General features: G+C 44.7%; 4 non-coding genes across 4 annotated transcripts; 3 read left to right on the forward strand and 1 right to left on the reverse strand.

Moving 5' to 3' along the window:
* The first annotated feature begins 2,511 nt into the window (after window positions 1-2,511).
* On the forward strand, window positions 2,512-2,583 carry TRNAC-GCA (transfer RNA cysteine (anticodon GCA)). The gene has a single exon. It is a non-coding gene; the product is annotated as a tRNA-Cys (tRNA).
* Window positions 2,584-7,506: 4,923 nt separating this feature from the next.
* Window positions 7,507-7,578, forward strand: TRNAC-GCA (transfer RNA cysteine (anticodon GCA)). Its single transcript has one exon. It is a non-coding gene; the product is annotated as a tRNA-Cys (tRNA).
* A 1,675-nt stretch (window positions 7,579-9,253) lies between these two features.
* On the forward strand, window positions 9,254-9,325 carry TRNAC-GCA (transfer RNA cysteine (anticodon GCA)). The gene has a single exon. It is a non-coding gene; the product is annotated as a tRNA-Cys (tRNA).
* Window positions 9,326-13,875: 4,550 nt separating this feature from the next.
* TRNAR-GCG (transfer RNA arginine (anticodon GCG)) lies at window positions 13,876-13,947 on the reverse strand. Its single transcript has one exon. It is a non-coding gene; the product is annotated as a tRNA-Arg (tRNA).
* Between the last annotated feature and the right edge of the window lie 6,754 nt (window positions 13,948-20,701).

Raw genomic sequence — 20,701 nt, forward strand, 5'->3', positions numbered from 1 at the left:
GCCTAACGCAATGGGTGATGAGCTGTTATCTACTGAATATTTTAGAAAGAAACCAGACAGTAAAGAATTGGCTGCTGTTTTATCCAGCACTGCCAGGCAGACAGAGACCCAATTCAGTCCGTGTTTTAGAAAGAATTCTTGCAATATGGTCACCAGTTTTAGTTCTGGAGTTAGACTGTCTGAGTTACTGGATTTCTCTAAGCTTTGGTGCCTTTATCTCCAAATCAGGGATAATAATCGTACCTATCTCAGAGGGTTGATGTGAAGAGAAAAGGTGACAATTCAGGGACAGCACTTAGTACCAGGTCCTAGGAAGGCCTGTAAGAGATGTCTTGGAAGGACGGAGAGTAAGTAATGGAGTCAAAGGTGTCCTGGAGGGGAGACGCAGAGACCAGTTAGGAAGCTGGGTCTTCCTACAGTTCAGGTGCAGCGAGTCTTAATGGAGTTGGTAACCATGGTTTCCTGTCCCCCACCCCCATGGCTGCTCTTCCCCCCACCCTCCGGCGGGTAGGTCTTGTGCCTTTAACAACACAGGGAAGGGAATTACTCATTTGGAGGAATAACGATTAGCACCCACTCTGTGCCAGCAGGGGGCGCGGCGCGGGCGTGGCCGGGAGGAGATGCCTCAAGACCCGCGTGGGCTCAGAAGGTCCCCGCTCACCAATGTGGTCAAGACCACATGGAGGACCACATGCCCACCCCACCCCTAACACTGTGGTACTCGGAAAGCGCTTTTAGAACTTAGGTGTGATACGGGTGGGGGAGGGTTTGGGGGAGTCCCGAGGTTAACTCATTAAATTTCTGCCACTCAGTAGGATGGGACACAAAATAAAGATTAAGCTGTTTTGTAGAAAAAAGTTAAGTATCTTCCACCCTTCAATCTGCGGACTAAGATCTGTCCACACTGAGCAGATCCCGGAGCCCAGAGACTCGATGGAGCAGGGGCATGCGTTTTCAGGAGGCCGAATGACCCGGCGCAGTGACCCAGGAGGGGGGCATGGGGACACGCCGAGGTTCCCAGTATGGTAGCTGTGATTCTGGCCTCTAGAGACAGGACGGTACTTTGGAACAGGAATAATTTGTAATAATTTTCCGTGGCCTGAGAAAATACCCTCAAGAACATTCAATTCCCCTTTGCTCTGATTGCAGCCTCAGGAAGCAACCTTCTGAGACCTAATTTGGTTTCCCGGGTAACCTTGAGGCCATTCTGGCTTATTACGCATCTTTCTTCCAGAGCTTGACTAGGGAGGTCTTTAGAGCTAGGTCAGAAAGGGTCGCATCCACAAAGTCAGCAGTCTGGTCTGCAAGTCTGGAAGCCAAGGTCCATACATCGATGACCACACCGAGGTTCTGCCAGCTCAGGATTCAGTGCCCCGCAGAGTGCACGCCACAAGCCCGCAGCACCGCGGGGGCTGGGAAGTGAAGGGCGGGGCGCAGAGCACCCCAGGGACGGTGATGTTGCTGGCAGCTGTGAGCCGCAGTAAGGAGCCCGTTCCTCCAAGAGTGACGTCTTCTCTTTCAGGAGTCGGTCCTAGGGAAATCATCTGAGGAGTGGGCCAAGATGTGTGTTCCTGTTCATCCAGTGTTGTTTTATAATCCTGGGAAAAAATCATTCACTTGCCAATACTCTTAACTCTTTTTTTTTTTTTTTTTTTTTTTTTTTTTTCAAAGAAAGGCAGATTGCCGAATGCAGCGCCTCATTTGTGTCTGGAGTCTTGGCCGCTTGACTAGCCTACATTCTTCTACAGTTGGACCTCGAGTACTTGTTTGGAGGTTCTAGCCTGGGCTCAGCTACTCCCAGACACTTGACCAAATAACCATCCTCCTATACTGGGGAAGGCCCCTCTCACTTCAGAATAATTTAAATAAAACAGTAGGAAATTATATCCAATTGTATAGCACAACATAACCAAGAAAGTCTCAAACAGAAATACAATGATGGCACGGTACTAGAAAATGTACAACTCTGCAGCACAGGCTTTCTGGGTTCCAGAAGAAGTAGGTCCAGAGCCCAGTCCCAGGTCCTGTTGCTGTGCGACATCGAGGTTTAGCCCTGCCCACTCCTCTTCCCCGAGAAATCTGAGGCTGCAGCTTTCCTGGCCAGGTGCCTCTCCTGGGGTTAGCCAGGGCCCTGACAGCCTCCGATAGGTCCCATGCCCTGGTCCCTGGGAAAGGAAACCAAAACAGAGCAGGAGATGGGGAAAAAGAAAAAAGAAATGAAGCATCTTAGATACTAAGGGGCTGGGTGGAGGTCCTCCTGTACTCCGTAATAATAGCAGCAACAACAATAACAATACTAATGAGGGAGGGGTGAGAAGTGCTCTGGGAAGAGGGGTGTTTGGGTGGACACAGGTGTGCAGACTCAGGAAGGAGAGCAAGTGGGACAGGTGTGGAGGTGGATGCCCAGAGAAGCAGCTCAGGCAGCTCCCCAGGGAGATACAAGATGGTGAGAGCACAGGTTGGGAAAGCCTGCAATTATGAAAGTATTTTATAAAGAGCATATAGACAAGTGGGGGTATAGCTCAGTGGTAGAGCATTTGACTGCAGATCAAGAGGTCCCTGGTTCAACTCCAGGTGCCCCCTCTATTATGAGGCTTTCTTTCCAGAGGAAGTTACACCTTTTCCTTATGCATGGAATCTAAATTTCCAACGAGTGGTAAAGACCTAAGTGTTCCTCCTGTGACATTTCTCACACATTACATTTTTATCTCCTCAGCCGTCTTCATTTCCTGGAGGGGTAGAGGAAGTCTGCCCTAAGCTTCCTCTGTGTTTCCCTTGTGCCTAATTATCACCATCCTGATTTTATTTGTTTATACCAAGCTTGCTTCAAAAAAATAGGATCTGAAGCAGCTTGCAATAAAAGATACAATAAAAGTCCACCAATCCAGCAAGTTTAAAAAGGCAAGGGCTGACTTATATGAGGCCGTCAAAATCATAGAGACAGAAAGGAGAATGGTAGGTACCAGGGGCTGAGGAGGGTGGGTGGAATGGGGAGTTACCGATTAAGGCAGGCAGAGGTTCAGTTTGGCAAGATGAAAAAGCTCTGGAGATGGATGGTGGTGATAGTTGTATAACATTATGAATGTACTTAGTACCATTGAACTGTACACTTAAACGTGGTTAAAATAATAAATTTCATGCTATGTGTATTTTACCACAATTTTTAAAACTGAAGGGGAAAAAAGCGCAAGAATTTAAACGTTTGGGAGAGGATGTAAATAATTATTCTTAAGAGCCCAGGTTAGGAGAAGCTACTGCTGCTGAACACAAAATGTATTTCTGCACTTCCTGGTAATCAAATGGCAGTGAAAACATACCGATTCATCGACTGAGTAGAATATTTTATTAGCTCTGAAAAACAGCAGGCATTCATATGATAAGTCTTTATAGATAGAATATTAGAGAGATGATGGCTAGTGCCAAGGCAGCCAAATATAGTCACACGGGTTGTGTATTACACAACTCCACCAGTTACATTATCCCTGGAGTTATGCAACATACTGACCCTAGATATTGGCAAAATTTTATCCCCTTTACTAAAAAAAAATATATTAACTGTGCTACACACACAAACATATCTTCTGTCTTCTGGCTGTGTTCTCATGTGGTAGAAGGGACAAGAGAGCTCTCTGGGGTCTCTTTCGTAAGGGCACTAATTCGTTTCAGGAGGGCTCCACACTCGACCCAATCACTTTCCAATGGCCCCACCTCCATATATCATCACATTAGGGATTAAGTTTTGGCGTATGAATTTGGGAAGGAGGCGTACCACAAACGTTGTTTATAAAATATGTATAATTCAGGGAAAGCTTTCTTAAACACAGCTCCCAAATCACAAACTATAAAAGATAACTTTGATTGCACCAAGATTTAAATTTTTATATGACAAAAAATTCCTTAAACAAGAGATGCTGAATTTTCACAACGCATATGATGCAGAATATATTTAGACCAGAATATAAGCAAGATGAAAAGTTTCTGGAGCTCTGTTGCAAAACATCATAAATATACTTAACACTATTGAACAGTCCACTTAAAATGGCTAAGATGGTAAATTTTATATTATATGTTTTCAACCACAATTTAAAATTTTTTAATTATTTAAAAAGATAATTCCTAGAGAGTAATCAGAAAAAAAGTTACCCCAACAGAAAAATGGACAAAGACAGAATAAACAATTCACAGAAGATGTTAAATAAACATATGAAAAGATGCTCAACTTTGCTAGAAATCAAAGAAATGAAGATCAATTAAAACAATATAGAGGCACCATTTTTACCTCTGTCTCAAAAGTTAGGATAAGTTGAGATTTAACTAGATCACAAGTTGATGAGAGAGAAAATGGTATTTTCATTTGTTGAAGATGGGAGTATGATGGACACACTCACCTATGGAGAAAAATTTGGCAATAAAAATAGTCAAAACAAATATTAAAATAATATAAAACTATAATTGTAGAATTATAAGTGTGCATACAATCCAGAAATTTCATTTCTGGGTATATTCCCTTGAGAAATTCTAGCATAAATGCATCAGGAGATACATACAAAGATGTTCACTGCAGCAGTATTGTTAATGTGCAAAAAGCAGGAAACATTTTTAGTATGTCCATTAATAGTAGACTATAAATAAAACTTCCTGGATTCCTATAATGTAATAAAATAGTTCAAAGGAAGTCTTAACTGAGAGTCCAAGATAAAATAGGTATCAGGTACCAAAGGCAGGAGGGCAACAGTGCCCTGCAGATATTTGAAAGTCAGGTATAAGAGGGTCAGTTTGTTGGAGATCAGAGTATTGATGAGGAGGACTTTTCTGGAGAGAAGGGGGTGGATTGTTCTTTTTGAGAAGAAGAGCTGGGGGTATCCTCCCCTAAAGTGTAGCGGAGGGGCTTCACAGAGTCACTAGAGGGCTGGGGCCCTGGAGTTGAGGTTTGCAGTGAGGTGTGTCCAGCACGAAGCTGAGCTGAGGCACCTGCCCCGCAGGTGGGAAGGAGCCGCGGCTCTTTGGAATCAGCCTGTCCTACCAGAGCGGGTGGGAACGGAAGGCACATGAGTATTTCCTGCAGGCCACACCGGAGAGCACCACTGTGGAGTAACATCAAACTCCACACAAGAGGATGGGTCATGGGCCCCAACAGAGAGAGTCTGTGTGACACAGATTCCAGAAAGCCAGGAGAAAAATGCTTTCCCAGGTCATGGGAGCAGTCGAATGTTCCCAATGGAGGCTTCGGAGGAATCCCATGGAAATGCCTGAAATGTAATTGCAAACACTTACAAGGCTCAGAGAAGGCAAATCCATCTTACTACAGTACTGACCAAGTAGGAGGTTTCTTATTCTCATCTTCTCCTCCCTCCCTTCCTCCTCCCCACCCTAAGTGCTAGGAATGAATGCTAGGTGGAGGAGAAAGAGGAGGGACCACGTCCGCCTTCTAGGGGTGGAAAGAAGTGGAAGTCAGTTTCAGAGTATTGAGTATTACATGGAACTGGACATTTGAATTACAAATTCAGACTGCAACCGCAGGACTTTCTGTTACCTAAGAATGATCATTAAAGTCACTTGGGCAAGAAGAATATTTCACTGAGAAAGTTTAAAGGGACAGTGAAAGGCAAAAGTGAAGTTGCTTTTATTATTACCTCTTGAGTCCTACAAATTCAATGTACCAAATATAAGAGCGATATAGATAGCTCTTAAAAATATATGTCATAACAGAAACAGGCTCACAGATATAGAAAACAACTTATGGTTACCAGGGGGGAAAAGTGGTGGGAAGGGATAAATTGGGAGTTCGAGATTTGGCAGATAGTACTACTATATATAAATTAGATAAACAAGCTCCTACTGTATAGCACAGTGAACTATATTCAATACCTAGTAGTGACCTATAATGAGAAAGAACATGGAAAGGAATATATACATGTATATGTATGACTGAAACATTATGCTGTACACCAGAAATTGACACATTTTAAACTGACTATACTTCAGTTAAAAAATGGAAAAAAAAATATTGTCATGTGCAAAAGAATTTAAGATGCAGAACTATACTTTCCACATTATGCAACTTGGATTTTAAAAAAGATACACAGAACAATAATAAATATTGTTACAGAATAAATATTTTACAGAATGTAAAAGTATTAAAAATGGGACTTGAATCTAGATTATATAAAGTTGTCAAAATTCAAAAAAAATCCCAGTTAGAAAATGGGCAAAAATATATGAACAGACATTTCAGTGAAGAATATACAGATGGCAAATGAGCACTTGAGGGGATGTCAGCATCACTAACCATTAGGGAAGGCACATTAAAACAACAGTGGAATGTCACTACACATCTATCGGCATGACTAAAACAACGTCAAGTGCTGGTGAGGATACAGGAAACCTGGCCCACTCATATATCGCAGGTAGGAATGTAAAATGGTACAACCACTCTGGGAAACAGTTTAAGACGTTCTTACAAAACTAAGTATGTGCTTAGTACATATGATGGTTAATTTTGTGCATCAACTTGACCGGGCCACAGGGTGCCCAGATGTTTGGTCAAACCTTACTCTGGGTGGGTCTGTGAGGGTGTTTTTGGATGAGATTAGCACTGGGGGGAACCCAGCTGCCATGACATGGGGGTACATCAAGCAGGGAACTGAGGCCTCCTGCCAACAGCCTGTGAGGAACTGAGTCCCCTTTCCAACAGCTGTGTGAGTGAGCCAGCTTAGAGGGTTTCCTTCCGCCCCAGCTGACATCTTATTCACGACCTCATGAGAGACCCTGAACCAGAACCACCCAACTACGCTACCTCCAAATCCTGGAACCTCTGAAACGGCATGATATAATGAAGATGTGTTGTTTTAAGCTGCTAAGTTCGGGAGTATGTTATACAATACCTAACGAATGCAGAGTCCTTCTGTCATCAGTCTGACACCTCCCCTAGAATCAGCCAAGCCTTTGGACCACTTTGGGAAATGATACCAAAGACAGTGATTTTTTTTGTCTTTTGGGAGAGAAATCCAAAGAAACAAGAAGTTTAGAAAAGTTTAGTTTAGACGTCAGCACGGATGGCAGGGGATGGCTAGAGGAAAGACAGGAAGAAGTGAGCAGTGCAGGAAATGATATGTGAGGCAGACTAAAGTAACAACTTGAAAGTTCAAGTGCCTTAAGCAGGTGGAGAATCTGGAGGTGAGGTGGGAGAGAACGTCGTCTCGGCCCCACGCTGTAGGCTGTTTTGACGTGATCTCAACTGAAAAGCTGCGGGTGAACCTCTGAGCTTCATCTTCTTCCTGGATGTCAAGCCCGGCACAGACATTGTTATCTCCGATGGAACCTTCAATGACCTTCCAAGCTGGCATCAAGAATGACGGTCCTTTTTGGAAAAGGAGGATAGTTAAGGCATAAAGGGGGAGCATTACAAATGAATGGGACTAACAGCTCTCCACTGAGTCAGAATGGGCAGCCTGTGTGTGTGGAAGTGTAAAGATGTTTATTAATTACACACCACTGGTAGCAGGTGGGGGTATAGCTCAGTGGTAGAGCATTTGACTGCAGATCAAGAGGTCCCTGGTTCAAGTCCAGGTGCCCCCTTTGCAAGTCCTTTTTTCCCTCACTGAGCTGAATTGACAATACTGAGTTTATTACAGAGACTCCCCTCAAAAGCAGGAGGCTGGGGATGAGGAGTATAAAAAAAAAGGAGGCTGGCTGAAACCTATGAAACAGCACCCAGATGGCCACCCCTCATGACTCAGAGTCCAGTCAGGCACTCAGCACTGTCCTGGAGATAAGAGCAGGACCAAATCCATACTTAGTATCCTCTTTGAGGGTCTGTGTCCGGAGACCCCAATGGTCCAACTTCTGTGTTGTCTAGGGTCCAGTCCAAGGCAAAAATTGTGCTGGTTATTTTAACAGAGAGAATTTAATATAGATAATTGTTAATCTGTGAGTCAGTTTCCTAGGGCTGCTGTAACCAAGTGCCACAAAATAGACGACTTAAGACAACAGACATTTATTGTCTCACAGTTCTGCAGGCTAGAAGTCTGAAATCCAGGGTGTGGGCAGGGCCAGGCTCCCTCTGAAGGCTCTAGGGGACGGTCCTTTCTGGCCTCTTCCCAGCTTCTGGCGTTTGTTGGCAACACTCAGCATCCCTTGCCTTGTAGATGATTCATTCCAGGTTCTGCCTCTGTGTTCACATGGCCACGTCCCTGTGTGTGTCCCTCTCTTCTTATAAGGACTCCAGTCATGTTGGATTAAGGGCCCGCCCAACTCCATTGTGGTCTCATCTCAACAAATTACATCTTTGACATCCCCCTCCAAATAAGGTCGCATTCTGAGCTACTGGCAGCTGAGATTCAACATATCTTTTGTGGGGAACACAATTTAACCCACAACAACCAGAAATCAGAAAGCATGAGCAGGAAGACTAAGTATCATGGAGGCAGTACCTGCGAGACGCGGCTCCCACGCCCGGGCTGTGGGAGCAAAGGGAGGAGGATGAACTTGTTACAGCCTACAAGCTTGGGGAGGAGGGGCTCTGTGTGTATGGGCCCCAGACCCCTAAGGTGGTGTTAGTGTCCCTGAGGAGACATGACAAAGCTGGCCCTGTGAGCACCAGACTGCAGGCGGCAACCACCTAGGATGGACTGTCACTGCCGGGCAACACGGACAGGAACCCAGCAGGCAGGAAGGACAGGTGCTTCCTCCTGCTCTTCCCAGCAGTTCCCCTCTGGAGCCCTATTGACAGGACTACCCAGGAAGCCACCTGACAAAGGACGAGTGTGGTTGATGGAGTCCCAGACCCCGCAGCACAGAGTGGGGCGCAGAAAGGTGGACTGGGAGCTTAGGGAGATTTGGGGCAACGGCAGAGAGGTCAGCCTGCATCCTGGGGTGCGGCATTGTGTGGAGAGCTCTGACCATATCCAGTTAATGTGTGTTCTATCTTTGAGGCATTGTGTGTTTGGCCGGGCTGTTGGGCATTTTGAGTCTCGAGTGCTAAGCACAAAAACCACAATGGAGATGTCACTATAGATCCTTCCAGCTGTCAGGGGACTACTCCCGGGGCTATGCCCTCCTCCAGGATTGACAGTAGAGAGTTTGTGGAGCTGTGAGAGGTGGGACCCTGTTCCTTCTACTCAGGCAGGGAGATGAGTTTGCAGTAAAGCAGGTCTGGCAACTCAGCCAACTCATCCCACAGGGGCAGCTGGGGCAGAAGCGCTGGGTATGGCAGCACAGTGAAAGGTGTTAATTGGATCTTACTGGCATGCCAGGGGGTATAGCTCAGGGGTAGAGCATTTGACTGCAGATCAAGAGGTCCCCAGTTCAAATCTGGGTGCCCCCTAGTCTTTTAGTCACTGATGGTGGCTTCTGCAGCGGGTGAAGGGTCAGAGGAGATGCTTCTGACCCAAACAAGGCAGCTCTGAGCCAATGACATGCTTGTCCCACTCCTCTGATCCCCTCCCCCCTCCCCTCCCCTGGTCTACCACGCTGTCCAATGTGGACTTTGATCTCCTGGCTGAGGATGAGGACTTTTTCCTTGGAGGCAGCCAGAGAGAAATCTGAGATCACCTACAGAGGAATAATAATTCTCAGCAGTAGCAAAGGAAGCTAGAAGATAGTGCAGTAACACATTCAATATGTAAGAGGAAATAGCAGCCAGCTCAGAATTCTATTCCCAGCCAAACCATTCTTTGAGAACAGACACAAGCTCAGAGAGTTTACAGCCAACAGATGCTCACTAAAGAAAATTCTAAAATAGATACTTTAGGGAAAAGTGAAATGATCCTGTGTAGAAGGTCTGAGATTCAAGAAGGAATACTGAACCAAGAAATTGATAGATATGCAAGTAGATCTAATATAACACAATACTATGGCAAATTTATCAAGTTTTTTAAAAGATAGAATTAAAATACAGGTTAACATTTTAAGAAAAGGGCTGATAAGAGTTAAGATGTCTTTATGCAGTTTGGGAAGAGGATAAAGATGTTGATTAAATTCAGTTTTTAAATTTACATGCAGGAGCTTTCAGTGTACCATTCTAAAAGCTGTAGTTTTGCCAAGCAAAAGGGAGTAAGGGAGTGGAGGGCATATGCTAGTGGTCTTGGTAAACACTCATTAATTCTAACAATTTATTTGTTGATTCTGTTAGATACCTACGTAGATGACCTTGTCATCTAAGAAATTTGAAATTTGTATTTCCTTCTTTCCAATCCTTGTTTGAGCTCTTTTTCTTGGCTGGGACCTCCAGCATCATGTTGAATAAAGGTGTTGCTGGTAGATAATTTGTCTCATTTTGCTTTCAAATTTCACCATTAAGTATATGTTGAGGACTATACTTTTTGTAAATGGTCTTTATCAAATTAAGAAATTTTCCTTCTATTTCTAGTTTGCAAGAAAAATTTATCCTCGATCAGTATAGAATTTTCTCAAAACCTCCCTTTTTTTGCACCTGTTGAGATAATCATATAATTTTTCTCCTTTAGTCTATTAACATGGTAAGCTACACTTACTGCTTTTTGTAAAATAAACACACTTTTCACTCCAGATAGAAACCCAGCTTGGTCATGAAGTTCTATCACTTTCATATATTTGTGAATTTATTTAGATAATAATTTGTTTAATTTTTTGTACCTATTATTATGAGTGAGATTGGCCTACACGTTTTTTTTTTAATACTGTCTTCATTGGGTTTTGGTATCAAGGTTGTGCTAGCCTCACAAAAGAATTTGTAGAATGTATACATTTTTTCTATCCTAAGATTTTTATGTAAAGATTGAGCTATTTTTCATTAAGTGTGTGATAAAACTCACCAGTGAAACCATCTTAGCTGAATTTTTTGTGAAAAAGTTTCAAATACCTGTTTTAAAATAACAATTTAAAACTTTCAGGACTATTCATCTCTTCTATTTCTTCTCCTGCCAGCTTTGGCAAGTTGTAGTGTTTTTAAAGTTCTTGCTCAACTTCCACTTAACATAGTGGTAAAGTCCTTGGACTCTTAAAACATTATGATGGATTCAAATTCTGGATCTTATCTGAGTGACTCTGGCAAAGATGCATAATTCTCTCAGCCTTAGTTTTGCTGTATATAAAATGGGCATGATGATAGAAATGAGCAAAATAATAGTGCCTCGTTTGTGGAGTTGTTGTGAGGAAAAATAAATTAATATTTTAAAAGTATATAGAATAGTGCCTGCCACATGGTAAGTTCCTTGTACAGGTTTGTTAAATAGATTTAAATTTTTTGTACATTATTTTTCATAATATTCTATGATTATTAAAGTCTAAAGAATCTGCAGTTTTTAAAAAATTCCTGATATTGTTATTTTTGTCTGCTCTCTTATTTTTCTTATCAGTTTCACCAAAAGTTAATCAAACTTATTTTGCTTTTCGAAGGTCAACTTTCCATCTTGTTAACCATTCGGTTGTTCATTTGTTTTCCATTTCATTCATTTCTTCTCTTCCTTTTATTTCCTTTGTTTCTCCTAGTGTTCTTTTATCCAGTTTTTTTCTAACTTCTTGAGATGGATTCTTTGTTTGTGTTTATGCTTCTTTTCTAATATATTGCTCAAAGCTATACGTATTCCTCTAAGTGCTGACTTAGTGTCCATCAGTGGATGAATGGATAAAGAAAATATGGGGTATATATATATATATATATACACACACAATGGAATATTATTCAGCCATGAGAAAAAAGGAAACCTTGCCATCGGTGACAGCGTGAATGGAATTGGAGGACATTGTGCTAAGTGAAATCAGCCAGACAGGAAAAAAAAAAAAAAAGCCCAACTCATAGAAACAGAGTAGATTGGTGGTTGCCAGGGGTTTGGGGGAGGGGAAAATGGGGAGATACTGATCAAAGGATACAAACTTTCAGTTATAAGATAAATAAGTTCTGAGAATCTGTTACAGTGTGGTGACTGTGGTTAAGGATATCATATTGTACACTTGAAAGTTGCCATGAGAGCAAATCTTAAGCATTCTCACATCCTCCTAAAAGAAAAGGTAACTGTGTGAGGTGATGAATGTGTTTTAAATAGATTATAGTTTTATTTGTCAACTGCACCTCAGTATATCTGAGGGGGGAAAACTCTAAATTATTCATGATGTTTTTGTCTTATTCTGTAAGTTAATGAGAAAAGTATGTAAAAATTTCCTGCTCTGAATCTAGATTTGTTTTCTTTGCTATTCTGTCAAGCTTTTGCCATACATATTTTGTAGCTGTTATTAGAAACATAAAAATCAGGAATTCTTATATCTTCCTGGTAAATTCAGCCTTTTATCATTAATTAGTGATCTCCTCATCTCCAGTAATGTCTCCTGTCTTCAAGTCTGTTTTGCCTGATAATAACATACACTCACTTTCTTTTTGTTAATGTTCTGCAAGTCATATAGTTTTCCATTCTTTTACTTCCAATTTTTCTGTATGCCAAGTTTTAGATGTGCCTTTTGTAAACAGAATATAGTCAGCTGGTCGTTTTAACTCAATGCGATCATCTTTGTCTTTTAACCTTCATTTTGTTACTTTTAATGTAATTGCTGATGTATTTGTGTTCACATTTACCACCTTATTTTGTGCCTCGGTGTGTATCACTTATGTTTTTCTCTCCTTCTTCCTTTTTTTGTTTGATTGATTGAGATTTTTGTAATCTCAATTATTCCATTATTTCCACTATTAGTCTGAAAAATATAAATGCTATATCTTCTATTTTAGTGGTTATGCTAGAAAGTCAATATGCATAGTTATTTCTCAAAGTCTGTGGTTAACCAATAACGTTACCCCCCTCTTAGGTAATTACAAGCATCTTAGGACACTTTAACTCCACTTACTTTCCTCCCAACTTATATGCAGTTTCTGTTTCTTACATTATTCCATGTATTGTTTAACCTCATTGTTATTGTTTTATACAATGTTCACTCAGCTTTATTCATATATTTACTATTCCTTTGCCCCTTTCTTCCTTCCTACATCTCTGTCCTTCCATCCAGATCATTTCCCTGCTAATTAGAATATACCTTTTAGTGCCTGCCTAGTGTTGATGAATTCTTTCAGTTTTTGTTTGTCTGAAATTGTCTTTATTTTACCTTCACTCATGAAGGATATGTTACCTGAGTACCAAATTTTATGTTAACAGTTCCAGTGTTTCAGTACAGTGGTCCCTCGGTATCCATGGGAGATTGGTTCCAGGATCCCTCACCACAGTACGAAAATCCATGGATGTTCAAGTCTCTTATATAAAATGACATAGCATTTGCATATAACCCATGAACATCCTCCCATATACTTTAAATCATCTCTAGATTACTTATAATACCTCATACAATGTAAATTCTATGTAAATAGTTGTCAGCATTTGGCAAACTCAAGTTTTGCTTTGAGGAACTATGTGGAATTTTTTTTTCCAAATATTTTTGATCAGCAGCTGGTTAAACCTGTTGTAGAGGCAACACCCCCAAGGAATTCCCGGAGAGGGGAAAGAGGTTTTGCTTCTGACATGGTTTTCAAATCGTTACAGTCACCTCTGGAAATCGGGAAGATGTATGTACACCCTCCACTATCGTAGTATCAAGAGCAAAAAGAGAGCCTCCTTTCTGGGGATTACAGGGAGGGTGAGGGAATGAGAAAGAGAAAGTGGAGTCTCCACACAAGCCATGAAGGGCGAGTCCCCAGGAGTAGGTGGGGGTGGGATAATGTCATCAGCCTCTTCACAAAAAGGTGACCCCAGTACCTGTTGTCAGTAGGATGGTCAAGGGAGGCTCCTTGGAGAAGGTTCTAGTGTGGACCCTCAATTTTTATAACAAGACATAGCACATTAATTTAGTATTCAGAGGAAGTAGGTAAAGGGCTGTAATTTCAGCCCCTGCTTCATTAATTGAAAATGTGGGCGAAGGAGGGGGCACCCAGATTTGAACTGGGGACCTCTTGATCCGCAGTCAAATGCTCTACCGCTGAGCTACACCCCAACCTGTGCCCAGCCTTTCATCAGCGCCTTTTCACCCAGGGCCTTGTGCCCGGCTCGCTCCGTGTCTATTCAGCTCTTTCTGCGTGTCCCGGGTGGTAGCAAGTCTTCTCCACTAGCGTCCACTCCCCCATCTCCCCTCCCCAGCCCTCCTCCTCCTCAGGTCATGGTCATGACACCACCCTTTACATCTGGAAAGGTCATTTGAGTCTGTACTAGTGTTTCTACCTAAGCCAGTGTATAGTTATCACAACAAGAGCAGTTGGTTCCGGGTGGTTAGTGAACCTCACACTCGGGGCAGGGAGAGCCTCCTCCACATTCTAAGGCCTCAGGGGAGGTACTCATTTTTTCACTCATTCATCCACTCAACAAACACTCATGCAACATGTTAGGTGCCGGGCCCCATCATCATTGTCCCTCTTCCTCAAAGTCATTGGCCCACGAATAAAGTATTTCCAAAGAGTGGCGGAAGCCCAGGCAGAGAGCTGTGGGAGCAGGGAGTAAGGAATTACCGTGTCTGGGAAGCCAAGAGGGGCTTCTGGAGGCGATGGGCAAGGAGGAGTCTGGGGAGGCTTTCCGGCCAAGGGAGGAATAAGAACACAGGTAAATAAGGGGGTCAGGTGTGTCTGAACTTAGTGAGGCCTGAGACTGATGTCACACAGAAAGGGTGCTTATCAACCCTTCCAAAGGAGACAATTTGGAAGACTAGATTCCTGCTAATGCAACAAATGGGACTGTCTCTCTCTCTCTCTCTCTCTCTCTCTCTCACACGCACCACATAATCTCAATTAATTAAAACCCCACAGTTGTCTAATTCGAGACATTTGGAGGATCCAGGTTTGCCCAGATAACATCAGAACATGGTGTTTACTATAACACATGTCCCCCAGCACTGGAGTGCCACCAGGGCTGAAGGTGAAAATTGCCTCCTTATTTGATTTCTTGCTTATATTTATTTTCACAGTTAAAAGTAGCCTTAGCAAGTAGGCAACCAGATTTGAACCAGGGACCTGTTGATCTGCAGTCAAATGCTCCACCCCAAGCTATACCCCCAGGCCTACTCTAATGGCTAATTGCACTTCTTGGTCTGGGCACCTGTCTGCTGTTTCTGGACTCTTACAGCCCAGCTCTCGGGAGCAGGCAGCCTGCCCCGTGCCAGCCCGGCTCTCACTGCCTCACCACTCACTCATCCACCTATAAACACCTGCTAACCAGCGTCTATGTGCCAGACATCCTTCCATCTCCTTCCATTTCCTCTTCCTCTCTGGCTCCGCCTACCTCTGTCATTCCGTTTCCATCTGCCCTGCAGTGGGTAATCATTGGCCTTCCCAGCCTAACAAAGCCCTGGTCCCTTCCTCCCCTCCTGCACTAGGGCGCTGAGGAGCAGAGAGGGCTCTGCACAGACAGGGGAGCAGGGACAAGAACCTAGCAAGGGCAACACCCCCCGAGACACAGAGAACCCCTTCTCCCTTTCCCATTGGCTGCATTCACTCAACTCCCTTCACCCACTCAACCTGCAGATATTGTAGAGAAACAGAGTGAATCCATTCCAGATTCCTTCTCAAGGAGAAAACTGATTTGGGGAGGGGGTGGAACACCATGGTAACTTGCTTGTGAGTCCCCTGGGCATGGAAGACAATGGCTTGCAAGCTTCACAGCAGAGGGCAGGCGGCTCTGCATGGGCAGCGAGAACAGGGAGGCAGCCAGGGAGGAGGCTGTCCTCTAATCCAGAAGGCTGGGTGCTGGTGCAGGACAGCACCGGAGTGCGCCATCCCCAGCCACTAATGGGGAAGCCAAAAAAGGCTTCAAGTCCCTGTCAATCCTCCCCAGGACCCCATCCTCTCTCTCCAGAGGAACAGACTCCAGTAAAGCCTGCGATGCTCATGGGGCTTTAGGGAAGTAGCTATTGTGTCCAGAAATACTGAGGAGGGTCCTAGACCCCATGGGCTGATTTGTGACAAGTTTTCCTGGCACTGAAATTGATCGCACACTTCTCTTGTTGGTCAATGCCTTCTTCCTCCATTGATCCAAGGGGGTGACATTTTCAGTTTCATCCACCGCAGGGGAAGAGGGTGGCCATCAGCCCCCTAGCACATCTGCTGGAGCTGGAACTGGTCCCTAACTGGGCGTCCTGGGGCCCAACACCTACCTATATAGAACCTCTCCCTCATCAGGCGAAGCCAGGTCAGCCCAGCCCGCTGGGCAGCTACCCTCGCAGAAAGCAGGCAGTGAGGCTGCTGGCGGCCCCTGCTCCATATTGGACCCCCAGCCCTCAGGCTCCTGGCCATTATCCCTTGCATTCCATGACCCCAGCTGCCACTCCAGACACCCCTGGGAAGGGGACTCATCTGAGCAGCTCTACTAGGAAACAGGCCTGAGGAACTAAAGTAGCTAAGGGTGTGTCCACTGGGCTCAGAGGGACAGGCCCTGGGGGAGATATGCCTCCACTTGGGCTTGGTCCTTGGGAGGTAGGGCAGAAAGGACCCCAAGAGGAAACACTCTGAGGACAGTCTGTGGGAGAGGCCAAGCCACCGAGACACTGGGGGTGGGGAAGGGACAGCTCCTCCACACGCTTTAGTTAACTGTGGTTACCAAGGAAAAGGCCATAACTAAGCAGAGCCAAAATTTTCAATTACTCAGTAAAGCAAGAAATGTGGGTTCTAAGCAGTGTATGGCTTTTCAGCCAGACGGAGAGAGCTCTCACTGAGCCATAAGCACAGGAGCTGCTCGGGTGATGGGAGAGGTGGGAGAGAATGGGGCTGGAGGGTCCTCTACCCATTTGTTGCACAAAATGTTCAAGGATGCTGTTGCTGCTGTGTTGTGTTGAGGAAAAACTGGCAATGTTTACACTGTCAATACCATTAAGCAGAAATCTTTTGGCTTTTCCATAGCAAATTTCATAGACTGTTTTATTGCTATGTCATATTTTCAACAGTTAAATAAAACTGGTTTCTTTCTGAGACTGAGGGCAGGTGATGTGGCTTTTAGTTGGGCAAAAATTTCTTAGATATAACGCCAAGAACTCAATCTATAAATTGGGCTTAGTCATTAAGAACTTTTGCTGTTTGAAAGACACTGTTAAGAGAATGAAGACAAGTCACTGTATGGGAGAGAGTATTTGCAAGCCATATATCTGATACAGGACTTGCACCATAATATATAAAGAGCCCTCACAACTCAATCATAAGAAAACAAACAACCCAAACTAAGCTCCACCTCTACAGCCCAGAGCTTGACACAATGATTCAAACAATCCAATTCCAAGCCTGCTTACCTTGCCTTGCCTTTTCTATCCCATGAAAACTACAATCAAGGCTCTGCCTCATGCATTCCCTTCACTCCTTCTGCCTCCTGCCCGATCCTGGTGCTTTCCCATGTGGCCCTGTATGGTGTGGCCTGCCCCCTTCTCCTGGAAACTGAGTGGCAAACTGTCTTCCAATGGCAGTCATCTCCTGATCTGCTGGCCCCACTAAGTCTGAATAAAAACAAAATCTTGGGTCCATTTCAAAATAGAGCCAATATGCATAAACAAAGCCTTGGCCTTGAGGACACCTGAGAAGACACTAGGGGAGCAGAAATGCAATGAAACCTCTGCCCCCCACAATGTCATCATCAGAGCTTTCAGACCCTCCTCATAGATCTAAAGGTCATGGTTCTTCTTTGTCTATGGACCAGTCTCTACCTGTCCCTCTCCCTTGTCCCAGGACATCTGTGTCAACAATTAAGAAACATGAAAATCACTCCTGCTCAGGCAGCTGCTCACCCTGCAGGATGCCCGGTTAGCAGTCAAGCCCCTCCTGGTAAATTCCTATTTCAGTTTGTGGGAGGAGAAGCTGCTGGAGCTTCGGAGCAGGAGAGGGACATGATGGGATCCACGTTGTTAGAACATCACTCTGGCCGCAGCAGGGAGAACTGATGAGAGGGGAGAAGAGTGCAAGCCAGGAGATGATGCTGGAGATGGTTGGTGAACCATGGCGCTGATGAGAAATGGTTGGGCACGTGAAGCATTTAGAAGGTAGAGCAGGTAGGAGTTACTGACAGACCGGACATGAAAGGTGAGGAGAGTCCGGAGCTGCCCTGGGCTTTTGGCCTGAGCAGCTGGGTGGATGGTGGCCCCTTTGCTGAGCCAGAGTATTAGGAAAAGTAGATTTAGGTGAGGGTGTGAAATGAGTAGTTCTGTTGGATAAATTAAGATAGAGATTCCCATTAGGTATCCAAGGTGAGGTAGCTCTTAAGTCTGGAGGGTAAGGGGCAGTCCGGGCTAGGGATGTCAGACCAGGAGTCATTAGCGTGTAACAGGAATTGGAAGCCATGGGACCAAGGGTCAGAGATGAGAAGTGAGGCCAGGATGCCGCCCTGGGTGCTCTAACATTTCAAGGCTGGTGGAGAAAGGGAGCTGGATAAAAAGGTTGAGAAACACATCCTGTGGGTAGGAAGACAGCGAGGTGCGGTGTCTAGAAAGCTTGGTCTTCATGAGTTTCAGGGAGGATGTCATCCTTGCAAAAGTGCGAGAGGCCAAGTAAAGAGAAGAGAGAGAGCTGGCCTCTGGCATCAGCAAAATATTGACCAAATATAGGTCACTGATGACCTTGACAAAGGCTGTTTCTATGGACCAAGTAATATGAAAGCCTGGGAGTGGGAGGTGAGGATGTGGAGTCGGTGAGTACAGACAATTCTTCTGAGTGGTTATGCTGGGAAATGTGAGCAGAGAAACTAGGCAGGAACTAGAGGGGTCATGCGCTCAAGAGAGGCTTTTTAAAAGGTGGGCGATATCAAGGCATGTTGTGTGCCTGTGACAATAATCCTGTAGAGAGGAAGAAAATGTTGATGCAGGAGAGAGAAAATATAATTGCACTGGAGTCCTTGAGAAAGCAAGAAGCAAATTTAATTCACAAGTGATTGATCAGCCTTGAGAGCTGAGAATGAAAATACTTCTTCCTAACAGAGGGGAAGGCAGAGGATGTGAATGCAGGCAGAGACTGGTTGCTTGGAACTGATGGAAGATAGGTGGGGATGGTTCTCATCAGTTTGTATCCATTTTCTCAATACTTAAGGTATCCGACTACAAGAGGAGATGGGGAGGGAGTGTTGAGGATTTGAAAAGAGCTGAGAAGAGGTGAAGTCACCATCTCAGAAAGTGAGAAAGCAAGTAGATAGAAGACTGTTGGGCCTGTTCAGCTACATTCAGTGCTGACTTGAGATTTTAGTCACAGGTGAATCATGGCAGCACAGTTGTGTGATTTTCCCCAGCAACGTCCGGCTGCTTGGATGTGGGCCTGGATTAAACAAATACTTGGGGTGTGATTTTACGAGGTAGGTTCAATACAGGGAGAGAGGGCCAAGCAGGGAAGAGATTTTTAAGAGCGGTTGATGCCCTGGGCCATGGAATCCAAGCTGTGTGGGCGGGAGGAGAGGACACGAAGGGGAGCAGGGGCATGGAACGCCGTATGGGCTCTGGAAAGAGGACCTGACGAGGTCAGGGGATAGCGGTGACGCTCAGAGACTGAGTTTGAAATCAAGTCTTCCAAGGCGGAAGCACCACTGATTATCACAAGGCATGCATGCCAGATGCTTACTTTATAGACCACAGTGATGAGCCTGGGCCGCTTACCACGCACTGGTTCAGGAGCCCTTGAGAACTGGGATCTCGCCACACTTTTCTTAGGGATGCTCAGCCTTGAGCCTGAATCTAGTTCATAGTAAATATTTAATAGTATTTAATAGATATTTGTTGAATGAATGAAAAGGAAATAAATCCTATATGAACAGCTGTGCTAAGGGCACCTACCACCTCAAAGCGGGATAGGAATTCATCTGAATTTAGTACAGAACAAAGGACAGAGCCCAGGCCAAGCGGTTGGACTGTAAGTAAAAAATTCCAGGTACCTCCTTTAAAGTGAAGTGTTTTTCTAGAAGCTTTTTTTCATCAGAGCCTGATGCTGACACACTAGACTGTCTCCATGTGCCCACCCTCTCACTGAGCTGCTTCCACAAGGGCCACCTTCTCACAGCTGCACCTGGAGAAGGTGGGGGATGGAGGCTGGAGGGAGACAGGAGAGGATATGTAAGGGACCGTGGAGACCAGACAAGGAGAGTGGAGAGTGGAGAGGGGCCCAGGGCTAGGTCATGCCTTCAACAGACATTTATTGAGCCCCTACCATGTCCCCATCTGTGCCAGGTGCTAAAGACCCCTGGCTGATTAAGACTTCATCTTGGCACCCAAGGAGCTCATGGTCCAGAGGACTGTCCCCACTACAGATATGTCTGCCAAGGGACAACGTGATCATCGTCCTGGTTTCAGGCCACCAGGGTTGGTCTCTGCACCCAAGGTCAAGGGTCCTTTGTGGCTTGAGCTGCAAGAGCAGACCAACAAAGAGAAATGATTTCCTTGCAAATGCCTTTGTGCACAGCAAGAGGGAGGGGAGAGAGAAACTCTCAAGAGCTGGGGGATGAGACCTGGCGAGGTAGATTGCTGAGGGGGAGCAATGTTCAGCCCAGCTCATCATGTCATTACGGCAGCATGTCTCTCCTCCCTGTCTGGTCCTCCTCCGACCCGAACAGCACAGGGCCAGACAAGATTTTGTTGTTTCAAGTTTCAATCTGATCACTCCCTCTAGTGGACATCTGTTTAGTCTGTTTGGCCAGCCTCCATCTCTTTATTTCCTTAAAAATTTCCCATTTCTTTACCTTTTCCCCCAAATACTCTCTCCTCAAAGGTGAGCTCTGAGATTGGTTCTACGTGTGAAAATAAATAAACA

This window comes from Camelus dromedarius, chromosome 7, assembly GCF_036321535.1.
Source record: "Camelus dromedarius isolate mCamDro1 chromosome 7, mCamDro1.pat, whole genome shotgun sequence".
NCBI classification, from domain to species: domain Eukaryota; kingdom Metazoa; phylum Chordata; class Mammalia; order Artiodactyla; family Camelidae; genus Camelus; species Camelus dromedarius.